Source organism: Dermochelys coriacea, chromosome 10, assembly GCF_009764565.3.
Source record: "Dermochelys coriacea isolate rDerCor1 chromosome 10, rDerCor1.pri.v4, whole genome shotgun sequence".
Classification (NCBI taxonomy): Eukaryota; Metazoa; Chordata; order Testudines; family Dermochelyidae; genus Dermochelys; species Dermochelys coriacea.
In genome coordinates this window covers 55,949,259-55,967,801 of record NC_050077.1, presented here as the reverse complement: position 1 = coordinate 55,967,801, position 18,543 = coordinate 55,949,259, and the positions used below count along the sequence as shown (strand labels likewise).

Here is an 18,543-nt window from a genome sequence, read left to right as displayed (position 1 = left end):
CCTAATACCACCAGCGTTTCAGTCACTGAAACACTCTCCTCTGGACTGTGCCACCACTAACTTCATCTTGCAGGTTAACAATAGGTACACCCCAATCCCCGAGTCCCTGTGAATTGTTCCCCTGTTACGTCTGCCCCAACACTGGCTACTCACAGAAGTTCCAGATCCTTTGCATCCAAAAGTGAAGTGTACCTCAATTTACCAGTTTTACTGTAAAACACCGCTCCTCATAGGTCATGTTTTCTAGACTTAATCATTTTTGTTGCTCTTCTCTTGACTTTCTCCAATTTGTCCACATCTTTCCTGAAATGTGGTGCCCAGAACTGGATACAATACTCCAGTTGAGGCCTAATCAGCACACAAACTCTGGGCCCTGCCCAGCAACCCTTCAGATGCATCACTATCGATAGCTCCATTGGATTCTCTCTGTGCCTAGCAGCCTGTAGAACCATAGGAGATGCGTCTCTCCTTAAATATCTCCTGGGGAGATATTATTTTCCTGGGAATCTGCTTAGCCCTAGCCTGCTCACAGTTGCTGTCCAGTCTCTACCCAGGCTTCCAGCATGACCCAAGCACCCACAAAGCACTTCCAAGGTGACTGAATGAGGCTGTGTAGCTGTCAAAATACCCTCTTCCCCACCCCTATTCCCCAGTTCATTCAGCATATAGGTATACAGGTATATGGTGTATATGTGTGTGTATATATAAATGTATTGTGTATAAAAATTTCCACAGAAAACAAATTAACTTAGTTCACATTGCTTACATATATATATTTCTTCACAACAGTACCAATACTCGCAATCAAGCGAATGATCAATTAAGATATCTTGCCTGGAAGTTGGCCATTGTTTTGGATATGCATGAGCTTTCTCAATTGCACAGAGACACTGTTGCCCTTCCTACTACACGCGTATTCAATAATATGATCATCAATTTATGAATCAAAGGAATGAAAATTACACTACAAGATACAATATTAACTCTGATCTTCCTGTTACATTATTGAATCATTTAATGAGGATTATAATCTTAAATTACAGAGTCTTATTTCCTCTCCCTACTTCAGTGTAAACTTCATGCATAGATGTGGGTTATCAGGGAAACAATCTTAACATCTCTGTGTACCGTATACCAGATTGAATACAAAGTTGATTGCACTTAGATATTTCTTACCTTTTACAAGCTTCTACTATATATTTACTTTATGACTTTAAAAAGATTAGATTAGCTATTCAGTTACTCCTTCAGTTGTACTGACAGGTCATAAGATAGTAAGAAGTTAAGGGAAGGGAATACAGCCTCCTAGTTTCCCAGTAGTTGCATTATAATCCCCGCTCATTCAACAGACTCACTCCAGTTCTGTTTGGCGCCTCCCACCATACTATGTGATTGAGCAATTTTTCTCCCTTAATCATAATATTCAGAATAATAACACAGAAGATAATGCTAATTATTTAACCACCGATTTAAAACACAACTTAGTGCTGATTCTTGATAACTAGATGTGGTTGAAAATTTTCATATTTGGACATTTTTTGACAAAAAGGGGAAAATGGAAAAAAATTCATTTTTTTTGTCAGTTGTAATTATCAGATCTTAGCATCAAGCCATGCCTCATTTAAAGGAAGAAAATCTAATTGGCAGAGACTCTCCTTTCCCCTAAGTACTCTGAGGATTGTTTGATGGCATTTAATAAAACAGAGCTCAGCTGTTGTTCTGGTGATCCATTCTGGTACTGTACCTGCCTGTAGCTATCTCTCTTTCTGCAGTGACCTCATTTCCTTGCCTGCAAATCACATGGCAAACTAGACAATCAGCGATCAATTAGTTCATATGTACCATTAAAAAGAAATTAAAGCCAATTTGTTTTAAACAAACAATGATTATTATTAAAATGGGGTAGGCTTGGTGGTAGCGAACTTTGTCAATAATAAATTTAGAACTAAGTTTGTGTTTTGTAATTGTAAATATAATCTCAAAGAGAGAGGCAGTTCTCAACCAGCGGTCCGGGGTTCCCTTGGGGGCTGCGAGCAAGTTTCAGGAGATACGCCAAAATAAATCACGGAGGAGGACCAGTGTTAGATTTGCTGGGACCCAGGGCGGAAAACCCAAGCCTTGCTGCCCAGGGCTGAAAGCCAAAGCCCAAGCAATTTAGCTTTGCAGAACCCCTACGGTGTGGGGCCCTGGGCAGTTGCCCTGCTTGCTACCCTCTTATGCCGGCCCTGGCTTTTAATTTACTGGCTATGCAGAGAAACAGTTGTTATGGCACAGGTGGGCTAGGTAATTTTTACAGCATGTTGCGGGGGCATCAGAAAGAAAAAGATTGAGAACCCCTGATTTATCCTTTATTGCGGGGAGATGTTCCTTCTTGCGAATGTGACTATTGTTGGAGATATAACTTATGATACTACGAGTTTTAATTTGTGTTGTCAGGGCCACTTCTGAAACCTGATTATACCTTTATGACTTGCTCTGCACCTCCTGTGAGGGCCTGTGTGCACTGTCCACTCCCATGGAATTTGGTGGGACTTGAGACCATTGAGTCCCTTCCATGATCGCCCCTAAGATTTTTGTTTACATTATCACTTAAGGTCACTAGCACATAATGTGTGAAGTTGCATAACTATATAACTTAGACTTTTAGATCACATCACCCTATACAATGGCTTTTGGATCCGGAGGGCATATAGAAGTGAGCAAAATATCCAACAGGATGTAGCTTCATAACTTGGAAACACATACATTCAGAATTAGTGAGGCTGATGACTACATTAAGTTTATCTAGTAAAGTAAATTGACATCAGCCCCATTTTCTAGTTCTATAAAAAAAGAAACTTAACTTTTATTCACATTTAGAGATGAAATGCTATTTTTTATTTTAATCTAAAATGAGTTTTTATGAAAGATTAATAAGTAGCATCTAGAGTCAGTGTTCCTCTTGTGTTTAACTTTTTCAAGAGCAATAAAATTAAGAATCTCTTATCTGTTACCTTCATCAACAGTGATTTCATTTGTCCATATTACCTATATTTTAAATAGTAAGTGGCTTATGTGAGGGGTATCATTTTGTTTTGAAAGTGAAATACAAAAATATCAGTCATTCAGTAACTAATGCTTTTGAAATGGTTCTAATTATACGTCTCGTTTCCAACTGAACCTGGCAGAAATGAGAAATACAAGTTTTCAGCCTAATGAGTATTTTAAAGGGGGGAAATGGTGGTAACTCCAAAGTAGAAGCCTGCTTTCCCATCCCAGATTTTTACTTTTAACTTCTAGCATATTTTCTTTGAATAGCTCTATCTATTAAAATAGTTACATTTTAACGTTGCTAACAGTTATTCCTGGTTTATAGAAAATGGTGCTTTTTGTACTTTTGCAGAATTAGGACTAAAAAATTAATAGCATTATTTGAGTAAACAACTAAAAGTGTTACAGCATTAGAAAGATTGTGCCTGAATATATCAATAAGAATTCAGTATGATAGATTGGCAGCAAAATCCAGCAGTACTGACACACTTTATCGATTTTGAGGCTTTCTCTTGGGACTTCATGCCCAGCAGGCAGGTGCTTAAGAGCCTGGAAGGAAAGACATTCTATGTATTCTTCTGGCTAGGTCAATAGTACTATTAGCAGGTTCCAAAGGAAGATATTTCCTCCATTCCTTAGCTGGCAGGATTGTTAGTATGACACAAGATCTTTGATGGGGGAAAGAATATTAAGGGCAATAAAGGAATCTTGTGAGATACTATAAGAACTTCGTAAAATCCACAAATGTGGAGAGAAAATCCAAATGATTTGAGAGAACAGGAATTGATGGAAAAGGCATTTCTTTAAATGCCAGTCTTTCTGCAACTACTTGGAATGGCTATTAAAATTCAGAGCCTTTTTAAAGCTCACATTCTTTAATATGAAACTTAGCTTGGGCTAAACGCTCTGTGGCTGAGGACTTATCGGCTTTGAAAAGATATCAAGAACATCTTACAAACTGGAAAATGAGTTACACATAGATCATGAGGGCCAAGAAGTTTTTTTTTAAAAAAAATTCATGTTGTGTATAACAAAATATTTTGTTAAAAATAATTATTTTCAAATTCTGAGATTAAATTTATTTTAAAATGCCTTACTTGGCTGTATATTCTCTCCATGGTTTCATGCCAAGTAAAAACAAATGGAAGTGAATGTATCTTGTTTCAGGTTCAGCTGAACTGGGAAGAAAACAGTCTTTTCAATATTTAAAATACAAGCTGCTAAGCACCCTTGAAAGTTTAAAACTCCTGCGGCTAGAGCAGGGAAATAATACAGCTCCTTTCTAATGTCTGCCCTGAGGGCTAAGAGCCAACCCTGCACAATACCTAAGGGGGGTTAGGGAGGGAGGGAAGGAGGGTTGTGTTGTGTTGTGTTGGGGCAGAGAGTTGGGGGATGTTTTGTTTTTTGTATCAAACTAAAATAGATAGATTGGGAGAAGGTTAATATAATAAAATTAGTTATGATGGTGTATGTAATTTAAAACTATTATAATTTCAATTTATCCTGTTAAAAATCTTTAATCCAGAAAAAATACAGCAAAAAAACTATTATTTCCAAATTAGAAAAATACACACAGTAGACTGGATAACTCAGGGCATGTCTATATGGGGATTCTGAAAAAAGTTAAAAAGATGAATTGATTAAAGCTGTGAAGTTAATGTGCATAAATTAAATTGCATTAAATTGTGTGTGGACACTCTCATTCAGAAGTAAAGAGGCTTCAGTTCACTGAAGTTTAATCCTTCTTCGAGTTTAACTTTTCTGGGTGTCCCTATGTAGACACACCCTTACTGGATTGAAAATGGGATTCAGAGTCTTGGCCACAGGTTGAAATTCAGATAAGGTGACCAGACAGCAAATGTGAAAAATCGGGACGGGGTGGAGGGTAATAGGAGCCTAGATAAGAAAAAGACCCAAAAATTGGGACTGTCCCTATAAAATCGGGTCATCTGGTCACCCTAAATCCAGACTATGTTAGCAGTGAATGTGTGTTATTGTCAACTGGCAGCCATTGGGTGACCTGTTTGAAATGAATAAATCCCAGTGAATCCACAGCACAAAAAAGCACCATCACAATTGTAATTAATTGGCATGTTAGCAGAATCTCTGCAGAGGCCCAAGATTAAATGTGTATGCCAGGGGTTGTCAACTTTTCAGATGTGGTGTGCTAAGTCTTCATTTATTCACAGTAATTTAATGTTTTGTGTGCCAGTAATACATTTTAATGTTTTTAGAAGGTCTCTCTCTATGTCTATATTATATAACTAAACTATTCTTGTATATAAAGTAAATACAGTTTTTAAAATGTTTAAGCTTCATTTAAAATTAAATTAAAATGCAGATCTTATCAGTTTAGTGTGATCCTTGCCCTTCCTTTTCCTTTCTGAGTTTTCCAATGTCCCTAGGCCGTCAGTGGGCTGAGCGGGGCCAGCAGCTGGGACCCCGGATGGCAGGGGGCCGGCGGATGGAATCCCAGGCTGGCAGGAGAGTGCCACTGAAAATCAGTTCGCGTGTTGCAGGTTGCCTACCCCTGGTGTACACAGACTTAAATAATTTCTCTACCCTCCAAGTCAAAGTTGAAGCACACTGATAGAGTACCATGGGGCAATTTGCATGCTCCTGACTGTGTTGTACCTGTTCTGTGGATAAACAGAGGACCTCAGAGTCCAAAGTTGTGAATTTGACACCTTCACAAGCACTACATTGACTAAACTTTCTACCTCCTGCCCACCAAAGGGGAAAAATAATAGGTGAGAAAGGCGGGCATTAAGTGTAAGATTTCAATTTACACTGAGGATTTCTCTTTATGATAGGCTGAATCCAAATACTTCAAATATTCCAATATTTGGGAATGTTTGGATCCATGGTCTTTGTTAGCCACATTATAGAGCAATGATGTTTAGATGCTGGGGTTCATCTCCACTATGAATGGAGTCTCTGTCATTGTGATTAGGTCATGTCTGGTCTTCAGGGGCCTGTTGAAACATAAAATCTCAATTCCATGGACTAGCAGTATTTTGCAGTTACATGACATTTCATTTGGAAGTTTCATTGTAAGTTTGGACATTTCTAATTCCTTGATTGTTCGTGTTGCCTGAATATGGACTGAAGGATCAGGCCCTAAGTGAAAAGCTTTTTTTGCTTGATGTCACACTGCCTTTACTGTTGGGGAGCAAAAGATGGTAAATAATGGTCCTCTATTCAGATTTCTGTGCAATATAATAGTGCTTGTAATTTTTTTTCTTTAACGTGAAACATTTATTACAGTGTGCAAGAGAATGTGGATAAAAATAACAAACAAGCCCATAAGCACATAGACTCTATAAATATTGAAGAAATATAAATGTAAAATAAAGAAAGATGATGTTGCCCAATCTCCAGAGGTCGCCTCTGTAAGTCTGAATTCTCCTTTCTACAATGCCATTCCTGCCTGGATGTGATCAGAGCCAGATCTGTAGAGTAGGCTATAACCCAATGCACTCCTAAATAGCATAACCTCTTCTGCAGGAGAGGCTTCTATAATAGAGTTCCCTCAATTGGCTGTTCTTCCCACACCGAGAACTGCTCCTGATGAAGAGGTTGTCCAGAAACTGGAAAAGTATAAATCAATAGCAAGAAAAAGGTAATGGGGACTGAAAGAACAAATGGATCCGTGAAATAGCAAAACTACAGCTCGTGTACATCTTATTTTGATACAGATTAACATTGTTTTTCTCATTCATATAGATTCATATCAATTGTGTGTGTGTGTGTGTGTATGTGTATATATATATATATATATATATATATATATATATATATAAATAATGAGAGTTGGTCCCTAGTTAGAAAAATATATGTATCCCAAAAATCCACACAGCTGGGAGAAGGGAGAAATATTTTAGTGCCTTTTCCCGATCTATTGCATGTATATTCACTCCAGACCTGGAGATTAAACAACATGTATGCTGTATTTCCTAGGCAGCCGTATAAGACGGAATGTTTAATACCATATAACCTGATCCTTTAAAAAAAGGGTCTGTACCCTACAAAATACGTGAACTGTCCATTGCTAAGCATTAACCCTCAGGTTTAATGCTTGTCAGCACACAAATTAATGTTTTTTAACCCCTGGAATTTCAGAATCTTTCAGTTCTAACCAGAGAGAAAAAAATTATTCTCCCTTTTTATTATATGATGTAAAATGTATAAAACAGAAAATATGGACTATTCATAAGAACAGCCCTACAGGATCAGACCAAAGGTCCATCTAGCCCAGTATCCTGTCTTCTGATAGTGGCCAGTGCCAGGTGCCCCAGAGGGAATGAACAGAACAGGTAATCATCAAGTGATCCGTCCCCTGTCACTCATTCCCAGCTTCTGGAAAACAGAGGCTAAGGACACCATTCCTGCCCATCCTGGCTAATAGCCATTGATGGACCTATCCTCCATGAATTTATCTAGTTCTTTTTGAACCCTGTTATGGTCTTGGCCTTCACAACATCCTCTGGCAAGGAGTTCCCCAGATTGACTGTGCATTGTGTGAAGAAGTACAGTACTTCCTTTTATTTGTTTCAGACCTGCTGCCTATTAATTTCATTTGGTGACCCCTAGTTCTTGTGTTATGAGAAGTAGTAAACAACACTTCCTTTTCTACTTTCCCTACGCCAGTCATGATTTTATAGACCTCAATCATATCTTCCTTTAGCTGTTTCTATTTCAAGTTGAAAAGTCCCAGTCTTATTAAGCTCTCCTCATATGGAAGTCATTCTATACCCCTAATCATTTTTGTTGCCCTTTTCTTAACCTGTTCCAAGTTCAATATATCTTTTTTGAGATGGGGTGACCACATCTGCACACAGTATTCAAGATGTGAGTGTACCATGGATTTATATAGAGGAAACATGATATTTTCTGTCCTAGTATCTATCCCTTTCTTAATTATTCTCAGCATTCTGTTCACTTTTTCCATTGCCGCTGCACATTGACTGGATGTTTTCAGAGAACTATCCGCAATGACTCCAAGATCTCTTTCTTGAGTGGTAACAGCTAATTTAGACCCCATCATTTTATATGTATAGGTGGGATTATGCTTTCCAATGTGCATTACTTTGCATTTATCAACGTTAAATTTCATCTGCCATTTTTTTGCCTAGTAACCCCGTTTTGAGAGATCCTTTTGTAGCTCTTCTCAGTCTGCCTGGGTCTTAACTATCTTTAGTAATTTTGTTTCATCTGCAAATTCCACCTCACTGTTTAGCCCTTCTTCCATATCATTTATGAATATATTGAATAGGATTGGTCCCAGAACAGACCCCTGGGGGACACCACTATTTACCTCTCTCAATTCTGAAGAATGACCATTTATACCTACCTTTTGTTTCCTATCTTTTAACCAGTTACCAATCCACGAGAGCACCTTCCCTCTTATCCTGTGGCAGCTTACTTTGCATAAGAGCCTTTGGTGAGGGACCTTGTCAAAAGCTTTCTCAAAATCTAAGTACAGTATATCCACTGGATATCCTTGGTCCACATGCTTGTTGACTCCCTCAAAGAATTCTAGTAGATTGGTGAGGCATGATTTCCCTTTACTAAAATCATGTTGATTCTTCCTCAACAAAATTATGTTCATCTATATGTCTGACAATATTGTTCTTTATTATAATTTCAGCCAGTTTGCCTGGTACTAAAGTCAGGTTTACAGGCCTGTAATTGCCAGGATCACTTCTGGAGCCTTTTTTAAAATTTGGCGTCACATTAGCTATCTTTCAGTCATCTGGTATAGAAGCTAGTTCCTTCAGAACGCTTGGGTGAATATCATCTGATCCTGGGGACTTACTGCTGTTTAATTTATCAATTTGTTCCAAAACCTCCTTGTAGCAGAGTGAAGCCTTACCGGCATGGCACCTCCTGCTGGTTGTCTGAGAATTAGCTCTTTTCCAGCAATCAAAGGGCCCTCTGCGGGCCAGTTACTCACTTGTCTCAGGCCCCCATGTCCCTCCTGGACCCCGGTGCCCTTATTTTAGGGTGCTGCCCTACAGCCATGTCCCCATGCTCGGTCTCCCCTCTCAGGGGAACCCCCAACCCTCTATACCCACCCTTGCCTCAGTCGCTACTGCCAGTCATCACCTAGCCCCCTCTCACTGGAGCAAACTGCAGTCTGTAATGGTTACTCATCATTGGCAGGGGGGTCAGACCAGCTGCCCCTGCCTAACCCCGGGCTGCACCTCTGCAACCCCAGTACCTTCTTTGGCCTTTAGCAAGGCCCGTAGCCTGGGGATTTGCCAGGCTGTAGCTCTCCAGCTCCCTTTGCCCTTCCCCAGCACTGCTCTGCTTCAGGTACCTTGCTCCCAGACAGCTAGCCTTCCCTCTCCAGGGCTAGAGTCAGACTCCTCCAGCTCCTGGCCCCCCCAGCCCTCTTATCAGGAACAGCTGAACCCTGATTGAGCTGGCCACACCTGTGGTCAGTTACTCCCTCAACTGCTCTCACTCCTCATCCCAGCCTCTCCAGGGCTGCTTTTAACCCCTGCCTACTGCAGTGGGGGCAGTCGCCCCACTACTCCTCTAATGATACCTAAATCTGAGACAGTTCCTCAGATCTGTCACCTAAAAAGAACGGCTCAGGTTTGGGAATCTCCCTCACATCCTCAGCCGTGAAGACTGATGCAAAGAATTCATTTAGTTTCTCCGCAATGGCCTTACTGTCCTTGAGTGCTCCTTTAGCACCTCGATCGTCCAGTGCCCCACTGGTTGTTTAGCAGGCTTCCAGCTTCTGATGTACTTAAAAAAATTGCTATTACTTTTTGAGTCTTTGGTTAACTGTTCCTCAAATTCTTTTTTGCCCGTCCTAATTTTATTTTTACACTTCATTTGCCAGTGTTTATGCTCCTTTTTATTTTCCTCACTAGGATTTAACTCCCACTTTTTAAAGGATGCCTTTTTGCCTCACTGCTTCTTTTCAAATGCTCAAGCTACAATTCTCAAAAAGTTAAGAAGGATAGTACAAGAGAATAATGTTCCCGTGAATCTGTTAGCGAAAAATATGCACTAAAAATGATCACAGAAACAAGTCATTTCTATTTTTTCCTTTCATAGGACTTGGCCACATTTTTAGTCAGAAAATTAGCATAGATAAAATTAATTAAATTAATTAATTAAAATTTTAATTAAAATGTATAGAGTGGGAATTGAGATTGTTCTCTTCAGGTTGCCTATTTACGTATCAGGTCACTACACAAATATAAATGCAAACTCCATGTACATTTAAAACAAAAGCAGTAGATTGGGAGGTACATATGGTGCTCAGAGATAAGGATAAGCTATCACCATTTGCTATCTAAATTATCCTTGAATCATAAGCTCATTAAAATTTTCAAGAGCAGATTACTGTTATGGGAAGGGAAGAGAAAAGGTTGTGTGATAGACCCAAACCAGTTGGGTACAGCAGAGTAGCAGAAGGCAGATATACTGGCCACTGGATTAACAGTTTTCTGTTCCCTGATTAACCAGAGCAGGAGCTGCTCCAGGCTAATGAGAACACCTGACTCCAATTAACCTGCAAAGAGTCAGGGATGGCCATTAAGCTAATGTGACCACCTGACTCTAATTAAGGCCCCTCTGATACTATAAAAGGGCTCAGTCTGGCAGAGGGGAGCCAGAGGAGAGGAAGTGCATCTGATGGACTGGTTAATGAAGACACTCTCAAGTCATTGGTAAGGGAGCCCTAAGGTAAGGATGAAAGGAGAAGCAGGAGAGCTGTGGGGAAGTGGCCCAGGGAAATGTAGCAACTCTGGCAGTGAAAGGTTGGCTGCCAATAACTGCTACCATTAGGGTCCCTGAGCCGGAACCCAGAGTAGAGGGTGGGCCTGGGTTCCCCCCAACTCACCACTACAGAAACACCACCTGGGAGTGGAAAACAGACCCCTGTCAGGATGGAAGGCTAAACTGTTTTGTTATGAGGCCATAGGAGCAAAGAGACTGTGGGAGTTCCTCAACAACCTCCTTGCTGGCTTATGATGAAAAGGGCTCAGTAGACTGTATCCCTAGTCCTAGAGAGAGAAGGGCTACGTGAAGGGTTGCAGTGAGCCTCTGAAGCTAGCATAAACCTCCTGGAAGTGCGGGACCCATGGGGACAAGGTTGGAGCTCTGCCACAACTGATGTCAGGGGTGGGATCGTGATTGTTCACAGCATGGCAGAACAAAGAGGTTTTTGTTTTGTTTTTAAAGTGCGTTAGGGTTTGTTGTTTTGGATTTGTACCACAATGGAGGAGGTGGTGAGAGCACTGGTGCAAGCCACGGCGGCCCAGCAGGAGGCAACCCAGGCTCAGGTGATGGCGCAACAGGAGTTCATGAGGCTACAGCAGGAAACCAGCCAATTATTAATGAGCCAGGCGATCCAAGATCAAGCCCTCCTGTGCGAGGTAATGGACCTACTGAAGATCCTCACCACCCAGGCCCGGGATCCGATGGGACCTGAACCCTGAGGGCCACCGGCTGTCTGCCAAAGATGACAGCAGAAGATGATGTAGAGGCATATCTCCTCTCATTTGGAAGGTCTGCTCAGTGTGAGGCTTGGCCCCAGGAGCAGTGGGCCAGCATTCTCGCCCCTTTTTTGTGCAGAGAGGCCCAGAAGGCCTACTTTGATCTGCCCACCAAAGACGCCGCTGACTATTCCCAGCTAAGGGCAGAGATCCTAGCGTGATCAGGGGTGACGGCAGCGGTATGGGCCCAGAGGTTCCAGGAGTGGAAATACAGGGAGAATAAACCTCCGAGGTCACAACTATTCGACCTCATACACCTCGCTCAGAAGTGGCTACGACCTGAGGCATGCAGCCAGAGGAGATTTTGGAGACTTTGGTAATGGACCATTACATGCGGGGATTGCTGCCAGATCTCCACAAATGGGTATGCCAGAATGATCCATCCACCTTCGCCAAAATGATTGACCCAACTCCCTAAGGAAGGCCCCTCATGAAGCAAACACTCGACCCTGACCCTGGAGGGTTGGGTGGCAAAATCCCCAGGGAGTCCTAGGTGGAAGAAGAGGGGGACTGAAAACCAGCTGGGAACCCAGAAGGAAGGAAAAGGCCTGAGTGGGGGGGACCCTGAAACTAAACCCCTTAACCCATGTGATAGGGGAGTGACTAGAAGTAATTATAAATGTTACAGGTGCGGGGAGTTGGGGCACATAGCGGTTCAGTGCCCCAATGTCATAGAGCCCATGCAGTGTAAGCTGGGGGACAGGGCAGATCCATGCAGCCTGCTCAATATTGTAGGGGTTGCAGTAAACCCACATAAATATACCAGGCAGGTAAAGCTGAATGGGGTAGAAACCATGGCACTCGTAGATTCAGGGAGTGCTATCACCCTAATTTCAGGTAAATTAGTGAAGCGCAGCCAGTTAATGCAGGCTAAGCGTATGGGGGTAACCTGAGTCCATGGGACAGTTAGTTACTATCCCATCATACCAGTGAAAATTGAAATTCAGGAAAATGTCACCGGGGTGAAAGCAGGGGTAGTCCCAAACCTCCTATACCCTGTGCTCATAGGTAGAGATTTCTCAGGGTTAGGAAACTTGCTCCCACCCGAGGAATTGGAGGGAGAGGAGCTCCCTGAACTTCAGGAGGCTTCCGTGGCAGAATGTCACTTCCCATTTTTCGTGGAAATGTCCCACGAGCTATTCCCTGTCCTGAGGAAAGCCAGGAAGACCAAGAGAGAAAGAAGGGCGGCCAAGACCTTGGGTATCCAAATCCTGATACCAGGACAGAGAGCCGCCTGAGTAGGCAGATGTACATGGGCAACCAAAGGGGAGGGCCCCAAGATGGAGTAGGGGTCAGAGACGGCTTCCAACCCCAAGCTCACAGAGCCAGCCAAGAGGGCAGAGACAGATCCCTCAATGTTCAGGCTGATAAGCCCCGGGAGAGAGACTTTTGGATGGGACCAGGTGGAAGACCCAAGGTATGAGAAAGCCAGGAAGGAGGTGGCTGAGATAGATGGGGTACGTATAGAGGGAAAGGCCCGGGGTCTAGGGCCTTATTTTGTGATCAAGAGGAGTCTCCTGTACCGGGTCGTGCAAATGCAGGAGCAAGAGGTACACCAGCTCCTAGTACCCCAGAAACACCAGAAGGCAATATTACGCCTTACTCACAGTCACCTTTTTGGAGGGCACCTGGGAGTGGAGAAAACCCAGGTGTGAATCTTACGCAGGTTCTTCTGGCCAGGGGTACATGAAGACGTCCCGCGGTACTGTGCTTCTTGCCCTGAATGTCAACTGCACAGCCCTCGTCCACATCTAAGAGCTCATCTGGTAAACCTGCCGATCATCGAAGTTCTGTTTGAGCGGATTGCCATGGATCTTGTGGGGCCGCTAGAGAAAACGACCCGAAACCACCAGTACGTGCTTGTCATCCTAGACTATGCAGCCAGGTACCCTGAAGTTGTCCCCATACGAAACACAGCTTCCAAGAGCATTGCCAAAGAATTAGTGGCAATCTTTGCCCGGGTAGGGCTACCAAAAGAAATCCTCACAGACCAGGGAACACCATTCATGTCCAAGTTGATGAAGGACCTGTGTTCCCTGCTCCATGTCCAGACCCTGCGGACCTTGGTTTACCATCCACAAACCGATGGTCTGGTGGAAAGATTTAACCGGACCCTCAAGGCCATGATAAGAAAGGTGGTAAGCAAGGATGGGAAAGATTAGGACAACCTACTACCGTACCTCATGTTCGCCATCTGCGAGGTCCCCCAAGCTTCCACCGGATTCTCCCCCTTTGAGCTGTTGTATGGACGCAACCCCCAAGGCATCCTGGACATAGCCAAGGAAATAGCCAAGGAACCCAGTGAGGGGAAGAACGTAATAGATCATGTGCTATGGATGAGGGACCAGATAGCCTGGGTCACTCCCATAGTGAAGGAGCACCTAGAGAAGGCCCAAGACGCCCAGAGAAGCTACTACAGCCGTCAAGCCAAGGTTCATCAGTTTCAACCCAGTGACCGAGTAATGGTACTGGTACCTATGGCTGGAAGTAAGCTGTTGGTCCAGTGGCAAGGGCCCTACGAAATAGTCGAACCCATAAGGGAAGTAAATTACAAGGTGCGACAACCAGGACATCGAAAACTAGAGCAGATATACCATGTCAACCTTCTGAAATTCTGGCATGCGCAAGAGGCATGCACAGTGGTTTGAGAAGAGCTGCACCCAGGAAACAAAAATCCTGGCCAGGTGAGGGTGTCTCCTGATCTAACGAGAGCCCAGAAGAAAGAGGTAACTGAGATGATTGCCCAATATCAAGACGTATTCTTGATAAAGCTGGGTGGCACAACTGGAACATATCACCACATCATCACCAACCCTGAGGCCAGAGTATCTATAAGGCCCTACTGGGTGCCAGCAGCCAAAAGGGAGGAAATAAAAGTGGAAGTCAGGAAAATGCTGGAGATGGGAATCATCAAAGAATCCCACAGTCAGTCAGTGGTCCAGCCCAATAGTGTTGGTGCCCAAACCTGATGGCACCACGAGGTTCTGCAACAACTTCCGTCAACTAAACGAGATATCCCAGTTTGATGCCTACCCTATACCCCGCATAGATGAACTAGTGGACCATCTGGGGAATGCCTGGTATTTGATGACCCTAGACTTGACAAAGGGGTACTGGCAGATTCCCCTAGCCAAAGATGCAAAGGAAAAGATGGTGTTTTCTACACCAGAGGGTCTCTTCCAATATACGGTCCTCCCTTTTGGACTACATGGGGTCCTAGCTACCTTTCAGTGCCTCATGGACAAGTTGTTATGCCCCCATGCCAGTTATGCTACGGCCTACTTGGATGACGTGGTGACTCATACCCCAGACTGGGAGACCCACTTGGAAAAAGTGGGGGCGGTCCTTGATACCTTCAGGCGAGCTGGCCTTACGGCGAACCCTGTTAAGTGTGCCGTAGGGTTCATGGAGGCCAAATATCTTGGCTACGTGGTAGGAAAAGGTCTGGTAAAACCACAACTGAATAAATTAGAGGCCATCCAAAATTGGCCACGGCTGAGTCGTAAGAAGCAGATCCGAGCATTCCTAGGGGTGGAGTGGTATTACCGGCGTTTCATCCCCCATTTTGTCACAAGGGCAAGTCCCCTAACAGACTTACTGAAGGCCCGTGGTCCTGATCCAATCAGATGGTCTGATGCAGCAGAGAGCATTCGCGGACCTACAGACTGTCCTCTGCAGTAACCCTGTATTGATATCCCCGGATTTCAGTAAAGAATTCTTCCTACAGACAGATGCATCTGCAGTGGGGTTAGGGGCTGTCCTGTCACAGATGGTTGGGGAAGAGGAACACCCAACTCTCTACCTCAGTAGGAAACTTCCGAGGGAACAAAAATACGCAGTGGTAGAGAGAGTGTGCCTGGCCATAAAATGGGCCATGGAAACATTGCGTTATTACCTGCTGGGCGCAGATTTATCCTTGTGACCAACCATGCCCCTCTTCAATGGATGCAACCGAACAAGGAAAAGAACACAGGGGTAACCAGGTGGTTCTTATCCCTCCAGCCTTTCCAGTTCTGCATACAGCACAGAGCAGGGAGTCACCATGGCAACGCAGATGGCTTATCACGCGTACACTGTCTGGTGTCCCAAGCTGCCCAACCCCTTGTTGTTGAGCGGGGGAGAGATATGTGATAGACCCAGGCCAGTTGGGTACAGCAGAGCAGAGGTGAAAGTAAGTTGGTACGCCCTAGTACAGCATACCGGTAAGAGCCAGTGCGCCATACCGGCACCGGCTTTCCCAGATGGCAATTTAAAGCCCTGGGGTAGCGGCAGTGGGGCTGCTGTAGGGATTTAAAGGGCCCTGGAGCTCCAGCTGCTGCTACCGCCCCAGCCCTTTAAATCTCCACCTAAGCCCTGCTGCTGAAGCCCTGGGGTAGTGGTGGCAGGGCTCTGGTGAGGATTTAAAGGGCCCTGGAGCTCCAGCCACTGCCACCACCCTGGGCCTTTAAATCCCTGCTGGAGCCCTGCTGCCGAAGCCCTGGGGTAGCGACGGCGGGGCTCGGGCAGCAGGGCTCAGGCAGGAATTTAAAGGGCTCGTGGCTCCGGCAGCTGCTACCACAGTGGAGCCCCAGGCCCTTTAAAGCTCCGCCAGAGCCCCGGGGTAGCGGTGGCAGCCAGGAGCCCCCAGGGCTCCTCAGTGATTTAAAGGGCCCGGGGCTCCGCTGCGGTAGCGGCAGCTGGAGCCCTGGGCCCTTTAAATTGCCCCCGAGCCCCGGGGTTCCCAGCTGCCTCTGCACCTGGTAGCTCAGGGGTGATTTAAAGGGCCCCGGGCTCCCAATCGCCACTACCGCAGCTGGAGCCCTGGCCCTTTAAATCAAGATTTAAAGGGCCTGGGGATTTAAGGCCATGCCTCTTCCGGTTGAGGCCACGGCCCCTGCTCAGGATTCCAGCGTACCAGTAAATCCTCTAGCTTACTTTCACCCCTGCAGCAGAGTAGCAGAAGGCAGATATACTGGCCACTGGATTTTCTATTCCCTGACTGACCAGAGCAGGGGCTGGTCCAGGCTAATGAGAACACCTGACTCCAATTAACCTGCAAAGAGTCAGGTGAAGCCATTAAGTTCATGTGAGCACCTGACTCTAATTAAGGCCCCTCTGATACTATAAAAGGGCTCACTACTGTCATGCAGAGGGGAGCCAGAGGAAAAGAAAGTGCGGCTGAAGGGCTGGTTAATGAAGACACTCTCAAGTCATTGGTAAGGGAGCCCTAAGGTAAGGATGAAGAAGGGAGAAGCAGGAGAGCTGTGGGGAAGTGGCCCAGGGAAATGTAGCAACTTTGGCAGTGAAAGGTTGGCTTCCAATAACCGTTACCATTAGGGTCCCTGGGCCGGAACCCGGAGTAGAGGGTGGGCCTGGGTTCCCTCCAACCCACCACTACGGAAACACCACCTGGGAGGGGAAAACAGACCCCTGTCAGGATGGAAGGCTAAACTGTTTTGTTATGAGGCCGTAGGAGCAACAGAGACTGTAGGAGTTCTCTCACCAACTTCCTTGCTGGCTTATGATGAAAAGGGCTCAGTAGACTGTATCCCTAGTCCTAGAGAGAGAAGGGCTACGTGGAGGGTTGTAGTGAGCCTCTGAAGCGAACATAAACTGCCTGGAAGCGTGAGACCCACAGGGACAAGGTCGGAGCTCTGCCACAGTTGTGATAGTCAATTGAGTTTCCTTATTATGTAAAAAACAAAAAAACACTAGTCTGTGTCTGTGTTGAATGACTATTATTCATCTTTCTTTTTTTTTATAGCTCATATTTGGAAACCAGGATTTTCACTTCACCTCCACTATCCTTTTTAAGATGATCTGAGTTTCAGGATCGTTCTTTTGTGACAGCCCTTGGGAGGATTAGAATTCACTAACTTTATTACAGTGATAATTCACACAAATGTGAAAATGTATTGTGTGTCAAGAGGCTAGATGGAATATTGTATGTTCCTGTTTTGAAGGGAAAGATTGTTCTGCAGTTAAGCTGCATGATGTGAGTAAAGACCAGAATACATAGAGTATTTATAGAAATGAATTGAATGATATTGGGAATGTTTTAATACAGGATACAGTAGAGGAGATTCAGGATTATAGCGTATGAAGAAAGATTTCACTCTTAAATTTTTACAGCTGCTGATACCTTAGAGAAAATTTAATAATAATTCTGGTATATGTTGTATGATTTTTATCTGTCATTATTTTGTGCAATGAATAATTGCATGAACATGAGAAGTTTGTTTCTCAGTAATTCATTTGCCTGTTGCCTAGAGCAGACCTATAAATAAATAAATCATGTTTTACCATTCTAAACAATGATTTTGCAAAAAACCTTTTCGTTTTGATGAAAGTCAATTTTTCGCAAGTGAAAAAGGCTTTCTTATTCCTTTGTATAAAATTAGCAATAATAACTGGTACTTTTCACATGAGGATCTCCAAGGTCTTTGTGCACCCTAATGAGTATCATCTCACAGTTCCCTTATAAAGTAGACATTATCACCACCATTTTATAGTTGGAGGTAGGCAGAGTCACAGCAAAAACATCTAATTTGCCTAAGGTCACACAGTGGACTGGTGTCAAAGTTAGGACTAGAAACCCATAGGTTCTGATTCCCAGGCCTTTTCCCTAATCACTAGGGCAGGCTGATTTCTGTCTGCACAGACTGCACTAAGCCTGGGGCTAAACCTTCTTGAAAAAAACAGTTTTCCACTGGAATTTGTTGATTCGTCTAAGTCAAAATGTTCTGCAAAGACAGTGATTTTTATGATTCAGCCGGAAACCAGGCAACAGGGGCGGCTCTACCAATTTTGCCTTCCCAAGCAGTTGCAGCCGAATTGCCGCCGCTGCAGCAGCAGCGGAGCTGCTGCCAAAAGCCACCGGGGTGGGAGGAAGAGCAGCTGAGCTGCCGCCAAATTACTGCCACAGGATACAGACTGCTGCCCCATTCTAAATGCTGCCAAATTCTGCCCCAAGCACCTGCTTGCAAACCTGGTGCCTGGAGCCGGCTCTGCCAGA

General features: G+C 44.2%; 1 protein-coding gene across 2 annotated transcripts in view; it reads left to right on the top strand.

The window, feature by feature from the left end:
* The window catches only part of FAM189A1 (family with sequence similarity 189 member A1), a 394,280-nt gene that overhangs the window by 259,135 nt on the left and 116,602 nt on the right, over positions 1-18,543 (top strand). The gene's annotated exons all lie outside the window — the stretch shown is intronic.